The sequence below is a fragment of the Takifugu flavidus genome, chromosome 8 (genome assembly GCF_003711565.1).
Source record: "Takifugu flavidus isolate HTHZ2018 chromosome 8, ASM371156v2, whole genome shotgun sequence".
Taxonomy (NCBI): domain Eukaryota; kingdom Metazoa; phylum Chordata; class Actinopteri; order Tetraodontiformes; family Tetraodontidae; genus Takifugu; species Takifugu flavidus.
The window spans coordinates 1,882,890-1,892,084 of NC_079527.1; positions in this window are offsets into that span (position 1 = coordinate 1,882,890).

Consider the following 9,195-nt stretch of genomic DNA (forward strand, 5'->3'; position numbering starts at 1 on the left):
TCCAGTTAGACTGTGTTTTGTCTGCCTCCAGCACCACTTGGTTTTGTCCTGAACCAGTTTCAGTAAAATCTTAATTCCAACCACAACCAGTCGTGTGTTTCTGCATTTGGGGGCCTTGATTTGTGTCTGCAGCGCTTAACGCTAAAAGTGATGGGCTGGTGGAAGGATTCCACTGCACCTCAAGACAGCAACTGCCTATAATTACTTATCATAATATGTGGGAATAGGAGAATCATCTGCCAGTGGTGTTGGTGATATGTTGTTATGTAGTTCAGGAGTCCACATCTTCCTCACCTGCAACAAGGGCAGTACAATTACTGGTCTCACCAAGGTTCACCACAAAGCCATGTTTTCTTCGTTGCCTACAATCGCTATACTCTGGTTTAGCACAGTCCCTGAATCCCTCATGGGCGAAGACTTTTGTGATTGGATAGTGTAGCAATCTTAGTTTAGAGGATCTGCCAATCAATCTGGTCTATGGGTCATGTCAAGCAGCATGCAGGCTAGTGGCTGGTGAAATAGTGTGGAGTGTTGTCTTGGTACTGGAACCTCAGGCGATTGGAATAGTTAGGGGTTTGAAAAAGAAGGAATTGTGTGTGCGAGTTGCCACATGACGAAACGATATAAAAATTGGTGTGAGCTGTTATTTTTGTCACATTTTCTGACCTATGGAATGAATGAGGTCACCATTGCCATAAGGCATTCAGTTTATGCAGTAGCACTTCTCATGCATATTGTAAAGCTGGCTGAAGTAAGTAACCAGCAACTCTTCTTCTGGCCCCAGATGTGACAGCACCCGCCCCCCCAGCCTACACTGCTTGTGTCTGTATTTAAAATGGAGGGCAAAGCAGGGTCATCTGGAGTCGCTCAGTAAAATGCCTCCTGCCATTCCTCAGTTCGCACAAAGTCTATATCAGGGGTTGGCAACCCAAAATGTTGGAAGAGCCATATTGGACCAAAAAAAACAAGATACAAATCCGTCTGGAGTCACAAAAAATTAAAAGCCTTATATAGGGCTTATAATAAAGGCAACACATGCTGTAAGTGCCTATATGAGCTGTATTAGCCTACTTTCCAAATGATAAGTGGGCTACATAATGAGCATTCATGATGAAATGTTTATTTTCCCTGCAGCGCATCCTGGAGAGAATGACGCACCACGTGGCCACTCTGCTGTACGATGACGCTTTAAGTTTAACTTCCATTATAATAAGATGTTGAAATTAAATATTTATTATACACATTTATACAGCATTGGAAAACTTTAAAAATATTTGTCACGTTTTTCCTCCTACAGAAATTATATTAAAACAATTTCCATTCTCATATTTTTGAAAAAGCTCAATGGAGCCACTAGGGCGGCGCCAAAGAGCCACATGTGGCTCCAGAGCCGCGGGTTGCCGACCCCTGGTCTATATCCTTTCGTAGCCAAGTTTGTTGCCTATGGTCTGAGCAGGGCCGGAAACTTCAAATTTTCAAAGGGACTGTGATGCCAGCTGCCAACCAAGGAATATCTAATTGCTCAAGATCTGCCTGTTAATGAGTCAGTGCACATAGATGAGTCCTCCTTCAGTATTGTTGTAGTTGAGGCCACCTAACCTGAGACAGTACCATTATCGGGCAGACCAAGACGAATCCAAGTCTTTGAGGGGGCGAGAACGAGTCAAGACCAAGACCGGGGAAGGATGATACTGTTATGTCATATATCAAAAACGCCCAACACAACCATTCGATTCTGGAAAAGTTATAATGTTTCTCCTCGAGTGAAACACGCCAGCGAGAGTTTCTGTTACATGTATTACTTCTTCACCCAGATTACAACACAATAGTTTCCCCCGTAAAACACTCCACTCAATTATAGGTCTGTACCAGGGTTCCTTGATGCCTCCGTGCTGTGTGAGCGCATGCCATTCGTAGGTTTCCCACCGTTGGAATGTTCGCGGTCCATAAATGTCCTCCCAAAGCACAGTTGTGTGTCCAGAGGCCTCCACGAGTGAAAAGTTCGAAAGAAAAACAAAGTATAATCCGAGGACGGCGTCCACGATTAAAACATTGAATAATAATCCAATCTGGGCGGAAAAGTGTCCATCCGGTTGCTGCCAATGGGCCATATAGTTGAAAAAAACGTCCCGCTGTGTGTCGCATATCTGAGTATATGTCCCTCGTTACGTCTCCGCTGGGAGTTCTCCATGTTGATTACCAATTAACATCAGCTGGGCATTGCGTGGCACCTGCAGTTCGCGGGAACGTCTCCCTCATGAACCCACCCGTCCACCCACGAGTACAACAAATGGGGAATATCATAAGCAGTTTTTCTACGTCCATCACAATACGAACTGAAAAAATAGAATTTTGAAAAATACATTTCAAACTGTTGGTAAGGCTAACTGTCCTGCAGGTGAAAGTACTTTCCCTTTTTAACATGCTTTCAAAAAACAGGTGCTTTCAAAGGCAGAAATTAGTTAATGCTGCCACAACAAGCATGTCCACACATAACTGGCAAGTCTATTTTAAATAATATCTCTCTGTTTTCCTCACAACAAACTACAAAATAGAAACCAAAAAAAATGTGAAAAAGTATGAAAGAGTATGTTAGCTTAAACAAATCTACTCCTCCTACCCATCTTAATCATCATATTCCTCGTGTTACTGGTTGAGGAGGGGGAGTGGCAGCAATCTATCACTCCAAGTTATTAATTAATCCTAGACCAAAATATGGCTCCAGTTCATTTGAAAGCCTGACTCTTGGCATCACACATCTGAACCGGAGGACAGAAAAGCCACTTCTGTTTGTAGTTGTATATCGGCCCCCTGCTGGGCCACATTCAGAGTTCCTGTCTGAGTTCTCTGATTTCTTATCTGACTTGGTCCTTAGAACAGATAAAGTCATTATTATTGGAGACTTTAATATCCATGTAGACGTTGTAAATGACAGCTTTAGAAATGGCTTCATTTCATTACTTGAGTCTGTTGGTTTCCTTCAACAGATAAACCAACCAACTCATAGCTTCTACCACACCCTAGATCTGATAGACCTAGTCCCATTTAGCATTTAGCTACCAGGCCCCCTGCTGTGGAACCAGCTCCCTGTCCAGATACGGGAGGCTGATTCCATCTCTACTTTTAAGATTAGATTTAAAACCTTCCTCTTCACTAATTCTGTAGTTCCAGTTACTATCATAGACAGACAAATTATCATACTTAGGGGGTCGTCTAATCATTAGGTTAACATCTTAGTTATGCTGCTATAGACCGAGGCTGCCGGAGTCCAGAAACATGGTCACTTGACAGGCCTCTGTCACCCCACTGGGAAATGATCTCCTCTCCTCTCCTCTCCTCTCCTCTCCTCTCCTCTCCTCTCCTCTCCTATCCCCCTCCTTCTCCTTCTCCTTCCCACTCAACTCGACTCTACCGGCAGCATATTTTACTTAATATAATGTATTTCTATGCTCTACCTATTCCTACCTATTCCATTCCTCTCCTCTACCTGTCCTCCCTCCTTCTCCTCTCTCTCTACCCAGCCGGCCATCAGCAGGAGGGTCCCCCCCTCATGAGCCTGGTCCTGTTCAAAGTTTCTTCCTATTAAAGGGGAGTTTTTCCTTACCACTGTTGCTTGTTTGGAGTTAGGCCCTGGGATTTTGTAAAGCGCCTAGAAACAACTTTGATTGTATCAGACACTATATAAATAAAGATTAATTGATTGATTGACATCGGTGGCCCCTGAGGCTGGCATGCACCCTCTATCATTTTACCCACCTCTAGTATCAATGTATCTGGGAAAACACAAAACAAACAGAAGAGTTAAAAATAGTTCAATTTAAAGCTATAGGATAGATAAAGTTAGGTTTTGTAAGAATGAAAAGAGTAAGTGGATAAGAGCATATTGTAACCTCTGACTGTCTTCTTCAATTCACCTCTAAACGTCCTCTGTGAAGATGGTGTACTTTCTTTGTGGTTTACACCCACACCCACCCAAATGCTGACAAACTGTAGGTCCAACATTGAAGCCATAAAGTACATAATGTTTGTTCTCACATATTTATGGTCCTCATCAGACTCAGCAATGCCCCAGGACACAAGATCCTATATAACAGCTAAGTTTTTCAAATGGCATATGTACATTCATCCTTTTACTAGTGTCATCTCACGAATTACCATCTATTCATCATAGACACAATTTGGCACATGGATTTTTAATGTAGCAGTTGGCTACAGTTCTCTGAAATGGCCTGCTGTTGTGCTCAGATAGCACTCTATGTTACTCAAAATCTGAAAATGGTGATGGGATCTGCACACTATTTTTAAAAAAAATGTAGATTAGGTGAAGCTAATTTTCTACCAGTTAATGATGGTGTAACCTGTCTCTTGTCGCCTCCTGCTATAACAGACCTCCATGTTGCTGTTAGTACACTTAACATACCACAGTGTTAATAATGGGTAGAATACAACACAAAAAAATAAGCTTCATTACAGGAGGATGCTGATACTTCGGTTTCAGTCAATGACAGTGTTGTGCTACGAAATACTGAATCTGTCTGACACAAAAAAGGCATCCAGATGGAAATGTTGCTTCTCACTGCTGGAAAGGACAAAGAGGAAAAAGAAAAAAATAAATTCAACGTTATTTGTGTTCCTGTAGGTCTCTGTGAAACAACTGTACACGGTATACTTGCAAATACAAAAGCTGCAGATTGAAAAATCACAAATGGAAATTCAACCGTTTGACCATCAGTTGAAAGTGAGAGTTGTGCCTCGAGCTGGAGGAGTCTTAATTGACTCAGTAACAAAAGTTCAACTGTGTAACATTTTCCTTGGAGAAAATAAGGAAAACCTCATAAAATCCATTTCATATTGTCTTTCATTTACACTTGGGGAGGTGATGGATCATTAAGAAATGTTGCACATGCAACTAAGAAGTCACAAGCCCTTTCTGGGGTGACCCCGAGCTTACAAAGGCACTGGAATCGGGCCTTGAGCATCCCGATCTCCACCTTGGCGAGAGCCCTGCAGTGTAGTTGTAGTGTTGCAGTGGGCCACTCTCAGGTCTCCATCAAACTCTTAGGAGCGTACAAGAGAGAGATGAATGTTTTAGTTGCCATATGGGGAAACAACATATTGATAGGATATAGCTATACTGTGCATGACCTCATGATGGGCAAATCTATCTTCACTTTGCTACATTGTTAATAATGTAAACTGGAGAACAGCAATTAGCTGCAGTAGCTTTACTGTCAATTTATTTAATTTGGAATGGAAAAATCTACTACCGGTATTTGGACATTAAAGGACCCATTTTTTCCTGAATTTCAAGGCTTTATTTTACTATCAAGTAATGTACTATATTACATTTTTTTACTCTCTCAGCTGAGTTATTTTGTCCGAAATCCACTCGACACATTGCTATAAATATTTAGTAATGCAAAAGACACATGAACGCAGCATGTGATGTCAGTTATGCTCTAGTTTCCAACGCTTTGTATTCGGTTTTGTCCTTTAACTCAGTACAATGGTGTGTGGTGTGTCTGCTTTGAAATCATTTGGCTCTTTGAGATACACCATGTCGGGGGCAACCGCTATGATCGGGAATTTTTAAAGTCATAACTTTGGTGGCGGCTGTGATGATGCTCCACTGCCACAGTGCAAGGGGCTACTGAATGACAGTCTAAAACCATGCAAATTTAGGCCTTTTGGCAGCAGCCAAATTTAGCAGCCTAGTCTGATAAACCCCACAGTAACAGTGAAACATTACTCCTTCCTGCTCCCAAGATTGAAAAAATTAGTGTAAAAAATGCACTGTTATAGCTTTTTTATTGTTATTTTTTTAAGTTTATAGAAGTGGTACTATTCTCAAAAACCTGCATTTTACAAGACTAAGATGTGTTAAAATAGTCAAAAGTTATGATTGCAACACATGTGTGTATGTGTGAACATGTGGGTGCTTGTGATCGAGTGTGTAAGTTAGATTTTAGATAATAATATGACCAAATTTTTGTGAAAGAAACAATTCTGCACACGCATTAGCACACAATTAGACAAATGCATTTAGTAATTTAGTAACTCATTGTGATATTCTGTTTTGATAGGGCATCTTAAATTAAAACAAACCAACAAACTAACACACAAAAACATGGCAGCTCACATTCTAAAGGTTTCTCAGAATTCATTTGTGTCACATCAGGATTTCCTGCTTAGATTGAAAGTATGATTTCACAAACACAACCTATAGGGTTGTGGCTTTATTTCTCATAATCTACCCCCCCCTCACAAACCAATTGCTGTCGCTTCCAAAACATTCTATGATAAATGTTGCTGATAAATATAAAACACGTGATTAAAACACTTAACCCACAGTGCACGTTGTGAAACCATGTGGTAACAAGTGCATTAGCTGCTAGACAAACTGTGTGTTTGAGTGGTAGTTTGTCTAATATATTAAACAATTTATTTCATTTCTAGGTAAATATTTGTTAAATATGTTTTTAAATATATAAAAATGTTTTGCCAGTACCATTGACACTCAGTATGTGCTCGATATCATATTTAACAGATGGTGTCACCAATGATTTTTAAGTTATACCTTAAATGACAGTTGCAAATATGTACATGCAAATATAGATTTACGGTAAAGTGCTTATTCAGTTTCATGCTGTTTCAAATCAGAATGGTTGGAGTTCTTTGGGGATTGTACTTTTTTAACTAAAGTGATTGATGTATAAACAAATTAATGCACTGTGGGAATTGTAGTAGAGGTTGTTCTTGATTTGCTGAAACATTTATATCATTTCCCAAATGTTGAATATATAGAACATTATATAGAACACAGAGCAGGATGATCCCCAGGGAAATTACATTTTTACTGTTGTCCCAACAGATATGCTACATCTCTAATACTACTACTGTACAGCAATGCAACAGTAAAAAAAATAAAAATAAAAAATACATGTATAATATCTTCTATCAAAAACATAATAATTTTTTTTTTTACCTGTGTGTAAAAGAAAAAAGCTTCTGTTTGCATGAATTCAAATCAAGCATGAGTATACTTATAATGGTTTTAATCCTAAAATTAAAGCTACTTTACATTAAAGAGAAAGCAATCGAAATAGAATATACCGATAATCGCTCTCAACACCCCATATGCATCAACGTGTGCCTAAAACACATGTGTTGAAATTCATCCATCCATCCATCCATCCATTCTCTACCGCTTATCTGGGGTCGGGTCGCAGGGGCAGCAGCCCTGTTATATGTTACTATAAATATTGACTTTATTCTAGAATCGATGTTTTTATTGCTTTTAGATCAAGCAATATATGTATTAGCAAATTTTGATCAAGTAAATCTTGCTGATAGGGCTTGGGGTAAGGTAGGTTAATGTCACAAGGTAGAAATTTGTCTATACAGATTTAACAATATTAAAAACTGCCTAAAGCTCTAAACATAAGGTTTATGCGTTGGCATTTTTAGTTACGTCTTTTTTAAATTTTATATACGTTATTAGTATTACGGATTTTGTTGTTATTATAATGTGATATTGTTACTGTATTGATTATTATTATTATTATTTTTGTTATTGTTGTATGATTTCCAGTAGCAACATTTGACTTACAGTTAATTGTGTTGAAATTACTAATGATTTTTCCTTTGATCATTAAAGTCTTTGTCATCATCAGTTACAATTATCTTACTAAAGAGGAAGAATAATGACTATTTTGTTTTAAACATTTATAAAATACAATATAAACTTATACAAGCATGCATGTACATGTTTGTATAGCTATATTTCTAAAAATAATAGAAAAATGCATTTACAAAATGCAATATCCTCTTTCTTCTTTTTCTTAGAATGCATTTGAAGCAGAAATATGAGCCCAGGATTTCCTGTTTAGATAATAAATGTATTTTTACAACAAAATCCGCAGGTTTGTGACTCAAAAATTGGAATCTGGCTCCACTGCCAAAAGCGATTGTAATAATTTTCATAATTATGATTTTGCTCTTTAACATTTCATGAATGATTCCATGAAATTTCCTTTTGATCTTTTTGGGTTTGAAGTCCCGGAGAGGATTAAAATTCGATCTAAATTCTAAATACATATTTGAATGGACACACACAACATGTTTACATGCATATGTATGTGTAGGGTAGAGGTGTGTGTGTGTGCTATAATTATTATTTTTTAAATGTTTCTATCTTATTTTTATATTAAACAAATTTTATTCTTACTAAGAAAGACTGATTGCGATTAATAGCGGGCACTATAAAAGGTTAGGATTGGACCCAAATGCAGGAGAGAATCATCAGAGAGGTTAATAAGGATCTTCTTAATCATCTTAATAATGGTCTTCATCTCTGGGACTTTGAGCAGTTAACTTCAGACCAGTTTGAAGTCAGTTTGTTCAGTACAGAAAAAGCAGGCAAAACCAATAAATCAATCAACAAAACATGTGGGGAAAGTCTGGCATTCATACCAAGACAATCTAGCAACATAGGAGTAAATCCAGCCTGCTGATATATTGACTTGATAGATTAGTTGTCACACACAGACACACGTACCCAGGCCGAGATTCTCAGAAGTAACGGAGTTGCTAGGGGGCCAGTCAGGGGCCTCCGCTCAGTGCTAGGGGACAATTCTTTCCTCCCCTTCAATCTTTCCAATCAACCAAGAATTGAGACCCTCTCATGATGTGATGGCAGCAGGTGAGAGCGTTCCATTGACAGGAAGTATTGGCAAATTTTATGGTGGGAAATTCCAGGCAGGCGCTCAATGGTCAAGTCTTAGTGCTGAGGAAGACCTGGTGAAGGGACTTAAGTTGGGAGATTGGGGTGATAGGCAAGCTTTCTTCAGTCAGATCTAGGATAGTTCCAGTACACCACTTGTGCAGGTTATGTTGGCGGGGCTAAGGATAACCTAGGATGAGTGATAAATCTGGTGAGTTCAGAGGATGGAATTGTATTATTAATAATGAAAGTTGCCAGACAGCTTCAAATGTATCTTGATATCTGGTGTACGATGGTACCCAGGTTAAAATGCTTAAGTGGAAATCAGTGGCACGGGAACCCATCCAAGCCCCAATTGTCCCGTAGGCCCCTTATCAAGCATACAAATGTTGACCAAGTGTGTGAGGGCCACCTGGGAGGAGTGGCTGGGTTAAAGGCTTGGTCTCAGCACTCTGAGACCAAGCCTTTAACCC